Source organism: Rutidosis leptorrhynchoides, chromosome 11, assembly GCF_046630445.1.
Source record: "Rutidosis leptorrhynchoides isolate AG116_Rl617_1_P2 chromosome 11, CSIRO_AGI_Rlap_v1, whole genome shotgun sequence".
Lineage (NCBI taxonomy): Eukaryota > Viridiplantae > Streptophyta > Magnoliopsida > Asterales > Asteraceae > Rutidosis > Rutidosis leptorrhynchoides.
The window spans coordinates 410,918,946-410,927,159 of NC_092343.1; positions in this window are offsets into that span (position 1 = coordinate 410,918,946).

Sequence of the window (8,214 nt, forward strand, 5' to 3'; positions counted from 1 at the left end):
GTTGTGTTACGATTAATGGTTGTGTTACAAATTTGGGGTTAATACTTTGGTTATTATATTTGTTATATGTTAGCTGCTATTAATTAAATATTAGTTTTGGTCAGTTGATTTTATTATTGGAATTGGTATGACTTGTGAACCGGATTTGAAGGATAGTTTGAGGAATTGTACCTGGAGTGCTTAGTGTACCATTTCTTTAGGTTGTAAGGGAAATGGGTGCTATTTTTAAGCTAATACTTGGCTATATATAAAGCCTATAACTGATGTGAACAAAGTGACGGAAAATCACAATGTAGTCATATATGTTCTTTGCATCTTTTTATTATTTTTCTTCTACAAGTTTTATTTAGTTTATAATTTTGAAGTCAAGTGTGAGTAGTTAAGGGACGGTACTTCTCGTTCATCAAGTGCTTGAATGCTGACCACGGTAGTGCGTAAGCATCATCTTGTCCCACTTGCTCTAGATAGGTATTCCACCATGTTAACTCAGAACCTGTGAAGGTATGCGTAGCGTACTTCACTTTGTCCTCTTAAGTACGCTTACTTATGGCAAACACTGATTCGACCTTCTCGGTTCACCGTTTCAATCCGATCGGTCCTTCGGTTCCATCAAATTCTAAAGGTTTGCAGGCAGTGAATTCTTTGTAGGTGCATCCTACACGATTTCCTGTACTGCTAGATCCAAGGTTATTGTTGGTATGTAGCGCAGCCTGTACTGCGGCTATGTTTGAAGCAAGAAAGGCACGAAATTCCTCTTCACTCATATTCAAGGTGTGTCGAGTAGTCGGTGCCATTTCCTTCAAAATAGTCAAATGAAACGAGTTAATCATATAGAATATCAAGAGTAGTCAATAGTATTTCGTAGCGTAATATGAACTTATTTATAAAAGCTCTTTCTTCATATTAGCGTTTTATACTCTTTAATTCGGGTAGTACCTACCCGTTAAGTTCATACTTAGTAGCTAACATACCATTTCAACTACTACAATTCTATATGAAAAACTAATCACAAAAAAAAAAATATATCATATTCAAACCTTTATACAATAACTTGCAAACTTACAATACCGCTATTTTACATATAGCATGAAATATAGCAATAAAACTTTGATACAAAGTAGTTGCGAAGATAATTCTAGTTAATATATAAGGCGTTCAGCAAAGGCAACAAAGACACGTAATTCATACGTCCAGAAACAAGTCATGCATTCTGGTTTTACTAATACCACTTCCCATCCTTGGTCTTGTGGAACGTAACCGTTGTGACCGATAGTATGACAACGTGTTGTAACGTCGTCAAAAGGACGAAGGTTACGTAATGACCAACAGTCTCGTAATAACCTAAAAACCTCATTTCCTACCCCAATTACCGACTCCGTCACTTGTGGGAACGTTTTGATTAATAGTTGTAGCCCGATGTTCTTTTTCTCACTTTGGTGAGAAGCGAACATTACTAACCCGTAAGCATAACATGCTTCTTTATGTTGCATGTTAGCCGCTTTTTCTAAATCATGAAGTCCTATATTCGGATACATTGAGTCAAAATACTTTCTTAACCCGTTGCGTAAAATAGCACTTGGGTTCCCCGCAATATATGCGTCAAAGTAAACACATCGTAACTTATGGATTTCCCAATGTGATATCCCCCATCTTTCAAACGAAAGTCTCTTATAAACCAAGGCATTCTTGGAACGTTCTTCGAATGTCTTACAAACTGATTTTGCCATAAATAGTTGTGCCGAGGAATTCTGACCGACTCTAGACAAGATTTCATCAATCATGTCTCCGGGTAAGTCTTCTAAAATATTGGGTTGTCTATCCATTTTGTGTTTTTATACTGTAAAATAGACAAGAGTTAGATTCATAAAAGATACTTATTAATACAAGCAATTTTTACATATATCGTAAAGCATAAGCACACTATATTACATATATTACACCGCACAAATACAACTATCTTATTCCGACTCACTCGTTTTTTTCTTTTTCGAACTTGGTTCTTTTTGCTAAGTTTTTAGGGATATATGATGTTCCCCTAATACGAGCCGTCGTTTTCCACATTGGTTTAGAAAAACCTGGTGGTTTAGAGGTTCCGGGTTATTGTCACAACTTAAGAAATACGGGTGTTGATGATACATATAAAGTTCATCGGGTTTGGAATCAAATTTCTCTATTTTTATGCCCTTTCCCTTATTGTTCTCTTTTGCCTTATTAAATTGTGTTGGGGTAATTTCTATAACATCATCGGAATCCTTGTCGGGATCCGATTCATCGGAGAATTGGTAATCCTCCCAATACTTTGCTTCCTTGGCGGAAACACCATTGACCATAATTAACTTTGGTCGGTTGGTTGAGGATTTTCTTTTACTTAACCGTTTTATTATTTCCCCCACCGGTTTTATTTCCTCCTCAGGTTCCTCCTCTTCCGGTTCTGATTCTTCTTCCGGTTCCTCTTCGGGAATTTGTGAATCAGTCCAATATATATTCGACTCTTCGTTATTATTAGGTGAGTCAATGAGATTTGTGCTAGAGGTAGACATCTATCACACAATATCAAACATGTTAAGAGATTAATATATCACATAATATATACATGTTAATAATATATAGTTTCCAACAAAAATGTTAAGCAATCATTTTTAAAGAAAACACGGTCGAAGTCCAGACTCACTAATGCATCCTAACAAACTCGATAAGACACACTAATGCAAATTTTCTGGTTCTCTAAGACCAACGCTCTGATACCAACTGAAATGTCCCGTTCTTATTGATTAAAAACGTTCCATATTAATTGATTTCGTTGTGAGGTTTTGACCTCTATATGAGACGTTTTTCAAAGGCTGCATTCATTTTTAAAACAAACCATAACCTTTATTTCATAAATAAAGGTTTAAAAAGCTCTACGTAGATTATCAAATAATGATAATCTAAAATATCCTGTTTACACACGACCATTACATAATGGTTTACAACACAAATATGTTACATCGAAATCAGTTTCTTGAATGCAGTTTTTACACAATATCATACAAACATGGACTCAAAATCTTGTCCTTATTTTAGTATGCAACAGCGGAAGCTCTTAGTATTCACCTGAGAATAAACATGCTTTAAACGTCAACAAAAATGTTGGTGAGTTATAGATTTAACCCATATATATCAAATCGTAACAATAGACCACAAGATTTCATATTTCAATACACATCCCATACATAGAGATAAAAATCATTCATATGGTGAACACCTGGTAACCGACATTAACAAGATGCATATATAAGAATATCCCCATCATTCTGGGACACCCTTCGGATATGATATAAATTTCGAAGTACTAAAGCATCCGGTACTTTGGATGGGGTTTGTTAGGCCCAATAGATCTATCTTTAGGATTCGCGTCAATTAGGGTGTATGTTCTCTAATTCTTAGATTACCAGACTTAATAAAAAGGGGCATATTCGATTTCGATAATTCAACCATAGAATGTAGTTTCACGTACTTGTGTCTATTTTGTAAATCATTTATAAAACCTGCATGTATTCTCATCCCAAAAATATTAGATTTTAAAAGTGGGACTATAACTCAATTTCACAGATTTTTACTTCGTTGGGAAGTAAGACTTGACCACTGGTCTATTCACGAACCTATAACAAATATGTACATATATATCAAAGTATATTCAAAATATATTTACAACACTTTTAATACATTTTGATGTTTTAAGTTTATTAAGTCAGCTGTCCTCGTTAGTAACCTACAACTAGTTGTCCAACGTTAGATGTACAGAAAAAAAATTGATATATATTATCTTGAATCAATCCACGACCCAGTGTATACGTATCTCAGTATTGATCACAACTCAAACTACATATATATTTTGGAATCAACCTCAACCCTGTATAGCTAACTCCAACATTCACATATAGAGTGTCTATGGTTGTTCCGCAATATATATATAGATGGGTCGACATGATAGTCGAAACATTGTATACGTGTCTATGGTATCTCAAGATTACATAATATACAATATAAGTTGATTAGGTTATGGTTGGAATAGATTTATTACTAACTTTCACGTAGGTAAAATGAGTAGTTTTTATCAATCTTGTTTTACTCGCCATTTCTTCATTTCTAATCCGTTTTGAGTGATTCCAGTGGCCACGGTTTCGTATTGAACTTAACTTTATGAATCTAAATAGAAAAAGTATAAGTTTATAGTCGGAAATACAAGTTACAAGTCGTTTTTGAAAGAGGTAGTCATTTCCGTTGAAAGAACGACATCTTGATGACCATTTTGAAAAACATACTTTCACTTTGAGTTTAACCATGATTTTTGGATATATTTCATGTTCATAAGAAAAATCATTTTTCCAGAAGTATAGCTTTTAAATCAAAGTTCTTCTTAGCTTTTAATTATCCCAACCAAAACAGCCCCCGGTTTTACTACGACGGCGTATATCCAGTTTTATGGTGTTTATCGTGTTTTCGGGTTTTAAATCATTAAGTTAGCATATCATATAGATATAGAACATGTGTTTAGTTGATTTTAAAAGCCTAGTTAGAAGGATTAACTTTATTTGCGAACAAGTTTAGAATTAACTAAACTATGTTCTAGTGATTACAAGTTTATAACGTTGAATAAGACAGCTTTTTATGTATGAATCGAATGATGTTATGAACATCATTACTACCTCAAGTTCCTTGGATAAACCTACTGGAAATGATAAAAATGGATCTAGCTTCAAAGGATTCTTGGATGGCTTGAAAGTTCTTGAAGCAAAATCATGACAAGAAAATAATTTCAAGTAAGATTTCCACTCGAAATAAGATTGTTATAGTTATAGAAATTGAATTAAAGTTTGAATATGATTATTACCTTGTATTAGAAAGATAACCTACTGTAATTAACAAAGGTTTCTTGATCTTGGATGATTACTTGGAATGGATTTAGAAAACTTGGAAGTAAACTTGCAATCTTGGAAGTATTCTTGATTTTATGAAACTAGAACTTTTGGAATTTATGAAGAACACTTAGAACTTGAAGATAGAACTTGAGAGAGATCAATTAGATGAAGAAAATTGAAGAATGAAAGTGTTTGTAGGTGTTTTTGGTCGTTGGTGTATGGATTAGATATAAAGGATATGTAATTTTGTTTTCATGTAAATAAGTCATGAATGATTACTCATATTTTTGTAATTTTATGAGATATTTCTTGCTAGTTGCCAAATGATGGTCCCCACATGTGTTAGGTGATTCACATGGGCTGCTAAGAGCTGATCATTGGAGTGTATATACCAATAGTACATACATCTAAAAGCTGTGTATTGTACGAGTACGAATACGGGTGCATACGAGTAGATTTGTTGATGAAACTGAACGAGGATGTAATTGTAAGCATTTTTGTTAAGTAGAAGTATTTTGATAAGTGTCTTGAAGTCTTTCAAAAGTGTATGAATACATATTAAAACACTACATGTATATACATTTTAACTGAGTCGTTAAGTCATCGTTAGTCGTTACATGTAAATGTTGTTTTGAAACCTTTAGGTTAACGATCTTGTTAAATGTTGTTAACCCAATGTTTATAATATCCAATGAGATTTTAAATTATTATATTATCATGATATTATGATGTACGAATATCTCTTAATATGATCTATATACATTAAATGTCGTTATAACGATAATCGTTACATATATGTCTCGTTTCAAAATCATTAAGTTAGTAGTCTTATTTTTACATATGTAGTTCATTGTTAATACTCTTAATGATATATTTACTTATCATTTAACATAATTAACCAAGTGTATCAATATCTTAATATGATTCATATGTACCTAGTAAGACGTTATAACGATAATCGTTATATATATCGTTTTCGAGTTTCTTAACTTAATAGTCTCATTTTTATGTATATAACTCATTGTTAAAATACCTAATGAGATACATACTTATAATAAAATCATGTTAACTATATATATAACCATATATATGTCATCGTATAGTTTTTACAAGTTTTAACGTTCGTGAATCACCGGTCAACTTGGGTGGTCATTTGTCTATATGAAACCTATTCCAATTAATCAAGTCTTAATAAGTTTGATTGCTTAACATGTTGGAAATACTTAATCATGTAAATAAAAATTTCATTTAATATATATATAAACATGGAAAAGTTCGGGTCACTACAAACAAAGTGACAGAAAATCACAATGTAGTCATATATGTTCTTTGCATCTTTTTATTATTTTTCTTCTACAAGTTTTATTTAGTTTATAATTTTGAAGTTAAGTGTGAGTAGTTAAGGGACTTGTGTCCCAACAATCCTCATATGAAAGAAGATCCTCTAATGATATCGACATTAAACTTCTTTCAAATCCTTCTTAGTATAAAAAGCCTATTCAACAAACAACATCATACCCATCGCAATTTACAACATGTAACTCAATCCAAGATTTCAGTGGCACATTTCATTAAACAGGCGGTGTACATAATAAAAAATTAAATAACAAGTAAACCTTACCGTCAATATTGTTGTTATAAACAACCACCGAGTATAGATAGGATGGGTGAATGAACAATATTGAGCTATGAATACTAAGAAGCGGTTGACGTGAACAAAATATGTAACGATAGAGATAAAGATGACGATGGGTGCTGGAGTGGGTAACAGACAAATGGAAGACCATCGTTCTTGTTCTAGAAAATCGCTTCATCCCTAAATCGTAGATATGTTTGTACTTCTTCAAATTGATTTTCAGATTTGAAGTTGTACTTCTTCATATCAATTCTCAAATCAATTGTCATATCTGTTTATGTTTCTTCTTCGCCAAACTTCTTCAAATCAGGGTGTGTTTTCACATGGGAGATCGAAGGATGAAATTTGAATAATATATAAATATTAACTTCTCAGTAGTTTGTGTTAGCAGATAGTTTCATTGGGCCTGCTAGCCTACTTTATTATTGTCACGGGCCTGCGAGCCCACCTAGCTCTAGGTTTATACTCTTTATATTTGTGTGTACGTACTGGCATTAGCATTCATTCATTATCAATCAACCGATTATTATGGGGTTTAACATGGTATCAGATGCCATCCCAAAATACTCTCTCCAATCCTAACAAACTCCTTCATCAACCCTAATTCCAGCCGTTGTTGTTCTTTCTTGTCACGCCTCCTGTTCTTCTTTTCTTATCGCCTTTCTCATGGCCCCTAGCAACAAATTTGATAAAATTTACAGTCACATCTGTTGCCCATCTCATTCCTATCAAACTTGATCTAGCCAAACTTAACTATGGCCATTGGAGCAACCTTTTCACCAACCACTGCTCAGGTTTTGATGTCCTTCGGTTCATCCAAGGATCATCTTCAAGTGAAGAACGATCCACCGAGGAGTGGTCCAAATCAGACTCGGTAGTCCTATCTTGGATCTATCTCACGATATCCGAACCGTGGTTAGAACGTGTCCTCAACTCGTAACCAAAATCAGCCCATGAAGCATGGAGTTTTATGGAAAAAAAATTCCAGGACAATAAACGGGCAAAAATAATTGAAATTACTGCTGAACTCAAAGCCTTAGACATTGGTAATCAAACCATAGAAAAGTATTTTCGCAAAGTTGATTCTCTTGCCACTCTCCTACGAAACCTGGGATCAAAAATAGAAGAATATGATCTTGTTACTTATGCTATTAACGGGTTAAACGAAAAGTTCCCTCATGCCGCTCACATTATCATTCATAGTCAGCCATTCCCGAATCTTGAAACCGTTCGTTCCATGCTAACGCTCGAAGAGATGAGCTTAAATAGAAAAACTCGTGTCACCGCAGAAACACACGCAACACCATCGAGCCCCACAGTGCTTTTTGCTCACACACCTGCAGGGAATACTCGCCCACCTTCATCCACAAATAACCACCAGCCGGTTTGTCAAAATTATTCTCGTGGTTTCTGTAGGTTTGGCGAAGGCTGTAGATACTTGCATCATGGAAACCATCGATCTGGACATGCTAGTAATCGCTCACCTCAGGGAAACAATATATTGGGCTCCTCAAATGTCAATTGGGCAGCAGGTAACAACAATAATCACTCCTCACACAATAGGCCCAATGGAAATAGCCAGTCCCACCTGTTAAAAATTATTGAGGCCCAATAACAATTAATTAGTCAGTTTAACCTTTCACCTACTACCGTGGCTCAACGACTTAGCCCTGTTCA